General features: G+C 48.7%; 1 pseudogene; it reads left to right on the plus strand.

Annotated features, from left to right (window-relative positions):
* The first annotated feature begins 3,428 nt into the window (after positions 1 to 3,428).
* Positions 3,429 to 3,503, plus strand: LOC146857676 (small nucleolar RNA SNORA17; annotated as a pseudogene).
* The last annotated feature ends 622 nt before the right edge of the window (positions 3,504 to 4,125 follow it).

Raw genomic sequence — 4,125 nt, forward strand, 5'->3', positions numbered from 1 at the left:
CCAGCGAAGGGGTTAATAGGCCATGGTGTCAACAAACATTATAAACAAATAATAATAATAAATATACACATGCTAGTAAAATGGCTCAGGTGTTAGGGCACCTCCTGCAGCAAATTGTTTTTTGATCCACTGAGTATGCCAATGGCAAGGGAGATCAAGTCCTTGAGGCATGTGCTACTGTGATCCATCTCTAATCAGGTGGTTGTTCGTCCTGATCATCATGAACAATCTTAGGGGCATATTATCAAGCACGGCGTTAAAATTATCGCCGCTTTAGCGGCATAAAACTGTCACTAAAGCGGCGATAATGGGCTTGATAATATGCCGCAGAGAATTCCAATAGAAGCCCATGTTGACACCAGAACATGGGCTTCTATGGGAATTCTCAAGAGCATATTATCAAGCCCATTATCGCCGCTTTAGCGGCAGTTTTCTGCCGCTAAAGCGGCGATAATTTTAACGCAGTTTCTTGATAATATGCCCCTTAGATCGATAATGTGCATGCTGCAGAACACTGTCTAATCTGCAGGTCACTTGTTCATATCCTCATAAGTAGAGATGGGCACAGCTCACATAATTTGCTGTAGCATAATAACGCAAAATTACAGCAAAGATTATGCAAGGTTACGCAGAATTATGCAAATTTGGTAACCCAGGACTTAGTACTATTTTCTTAGTGCAAAATGCAGCCTTGCATCCAAAATAGACTTGAGGATGCATTTTGCAATAAGAAAATGGCACTAAATGCAACAAAACATGTAAAGCAGCAGCAAGCAGGCACTCACACTTGCTAAATTCATTGTTCCTGTGCTTCTGTGGGAGGATTGTGTGCCAAATTAGTCATGATTAAGCGAACCGCCATAATCATGTAATTTTTGGTAATTTTGCTACAAAAAGGTAACATGAATTTACCAAAATTACTCCAATCACTTCAGCTTAATTAAAATTTCACCCAGGCCTACTCAGAAGGTGTTTTTGCATAGATCCCTCTGATGCTGATAAGTTGAGTACTAGTGAGTTGGATATGTATGTGCATTGGCAGCCATCATGGAATGTTTTTTTTTTAAAGTGAAAAACCCATTTCAAGTTTGTAGGCAAAATTGACAACTATGCAGGCACATTTGTCTTGATGCATTAAAGCTCTACTTGTAACTATTGTCACAATGATCCATGAAAAGACAAGCATTACCCATATGTACGCTGATAATACCCAACTTTAACTGAAAATCTTCAACCTAACAAACAAATAACTCTAAAAGTACTCCTTGATAACATAACTATTAGGATGAATGACTTCTCCCTAAAACTGAACCTAGCACAAATGGAATTATTCTACCTCTTTTCGAAATAACCTTTTCCACTGGTTCACATGTGGCTTGATGAACTGTCTTATCTAGTTATATCACCCACATCTACTTGGTTTCATCATTGAGCAGAAAATTACTGTTACCCCAGAGTTCCATACTCGCCAAAACCCCCTCATTTCAACTCTTCTTATGCAAGCCTTGATTTGATCACACCTTGGTAGCATCACTGGCACCTCGCATGCCTACTGTATAACAGCAACATACTAGTCAATTACGCCGCAGAATTGGAACATACCCCACCTATTTAGACAAGTATTTTACTTTCCTTGGTCCATCCATCTATCTGAGAGCGTTCCCCCGGGTCTCCTGATAAAAACGGTGCCTCACTCGTGTGGGAGGCCTAAGGACCCGCCACGGGCAAGGGCCCAAAACGTAGTGAGGCGCACTACGTTTAGGACCCTTGCCTGTTGAGGCGCACTACGTTTTGGACCCTTGCCCGTCGCGGGTACTTGGGCCTCCCATACGAGTGAGGCACCGTTTTTATCGGGAGACACGAGGGAACGCTGGGTGGTAGGAAATTTGTGTCAGCCCAGTGATGGCACAACTTTCCCACACAAAATGTGTGGAAAACGTGATTTTTTCAGCTAAATTTGAGGTTTGCAGGGCATTCTGGGTAGGGAAACATTGGGGTATCCACGCAAGCCATACCTCCCTGGAATCCCCCGGGTGTCTAGTTTCCAGAAATGTGTGGGTTTGGTAGGTTCCCCTAGGTGGCCGCCAAGCACCGGGCCAAAAACCCAGGTGACCCCCCTTGCAAAACCAGGTTGTTTTGAGGTAGGCAATTTTCATGTTGCCTCAATACGTTTTGGGCCCTTGCCTGTCGCGGGTACTTGGGCCTCCCACACGAGTGAGGCACTGTTTTTATCGGGAGACCCGGGGGAACGCTGGGTGGTAGGAAATTTGTGTCAGCCCGGTGATACCACAACTTTCCCACACAAAAATGTGTGAGAAAGGTGATTTTTTCAGCTAAATTTGAGGTTTGCAGGGCATTCTGGGTAAGGAAACGTTGGAGGATCCATGCAAGCCATACCTCCCTGGAATCCCCCGAGTGTCTAGTTTTCAGAAATGTGTGGGTTTGGTAGGTTTCCCTAGGTGGCCACCAAGCACCGGGCCAAAAACTCAGAGGACCCCCCTTGCAAAACCAGGTTGTTACATGATAGGTAATTTTGATGTCTCCTCAATAGGTTTTGGGCCCTTGCCTGACGCGGGCACTAGGCCTACCCCCGCAAGTGAGGTACCATTTTTGAAGACTTTGGGCAACGCAGGGTGGGTGGAATTTTATGGACCCACGCAGATTCCAGAACTTTCCACCACAGAAATGTGAGGAAAATGTGTTATTTTGGACACATTTTTAGGTTTGCAATGGATTCTGGGTAACAGAACCTGGTGAGAGCCAGTGAAGTCACCCCATCCAGGATTCCCCTCGGTGTCTAGCTTTAAAGAATGTACAGGTTTGCTAGGTTTGCCTACGTGCCAACTGCGCTAGGGCCCAAAATCCACAGGTATGCACATTGCTAAAAAAAAATCGGAGCCCAGTGGGCTTTCTGCCGCCTTGGGGGGGGAATTGGGGAAGGGGGTTTCATCCTGATATGCCCCTAAAGGGGCAGAAAGACTGTGGCTATTTTTTGTGGGGGTGGGGGCATTGGTATGACCATTTTGGGCAGCCCCCACCCCCACGCATAAAAAAAACCTGCGTACTCGCTGGCGCCTAGTGGGCTTTCTGCCCCCCCAGGGGGCAGATCAGGGGCCACTGCCACCATCTGCCCTCCGGGGGGGCAGAAAGACTGGAATTTCTCTGGGGTAGGGGGGGGGGTACTGTCATGCCCATTTTGGGGAGCCCCTATCCCTACACTAATAAAACAAAAAAATCCATGGTTTCTAGTGGGCATTCTGCGCCCCCAGGGGGGGCAGATTGGGGGCTACAGCTCCCATCTGCCTCCTTGGGGGCAGAAAGACTGTCATTTTTGTGGGGGGAGGGTGGGGGCATTGGCGTGTCCGTTTCGGGCAGCCCACATCCTAAAAACAATTGCGCAAAAAAAATCCCTGGTGTTTAGTGGGCTTTCTGCCCCCCAAAGGGGCAGATTAGGGGCCAATGCCCCATCTGCCCCATGGGGGGGCAGAAAGACTGTAATAATTGGGGGGTGGGGTGGGGGCATGGGCCTGCCCGTTTTGGGCAGCCCCCACCCCTATTTTGTGTTTTAATTCCCTGGTGTCTAGTGTTCTTTTTGCCCCCCCGGGGGCAGATTGGGGGCCAATGCCCCATCTGCACCCCAGGGGGGGCAGAAAGGCTGTAATGGTGGTGGGTGGGTGGGGGCATTGGCGTGCCCATTTCGAGCAGCCCCCACCCTAAAAAAAAACTGAAAACAAATCCCTGGTGTATAGTGGGCTTTCTGCCCCCCCCCGAAGGGGCAGATTAGGGGCCAATGCCCCATCTGCCCCCCGGGGGGGCAGAAAGACTGTGATAATTGGGGGTGGGGTGGGGGCATGGGCCTGCCCGTTTTGGGCAGCCCCACCCTTATTTTTATTATTTTTGCAATTCCCTGGTGTCTAGTGGTCTTTTTGCCCCCCCGGGGGGGGGGCAGATTGGGGGCCAATGCCCCATCTGCCCCCCAGGGAGGGCAGAAAGGTTTTAATGGTGGTTGGTGGGAGTTAGGGAATTGGCGTGCCCGTTTCGGGCAGCTCCCACCCTGAAAAAAACTGAAAAGAAATCCCTTGTGTATAGTTGGCTTTCTGCCCCCCCCCGAAGGGGCAGATTAGG

The sequence above is a fragment of the Triturus cristatus genome, chromosome 3_2 (assembly GCF_964204655.1).
Source record: "Triturus cristatus chromosome 3_2, aTriCri1.1, whole genome shotgun sequence".
In the NCBI taxonomy this organism is placed as follows: Eukaryota; Metazoa; Chordata; class Amphibia; order Caudata; family Salamandridae; genus Triturus; species Triturus cristatus.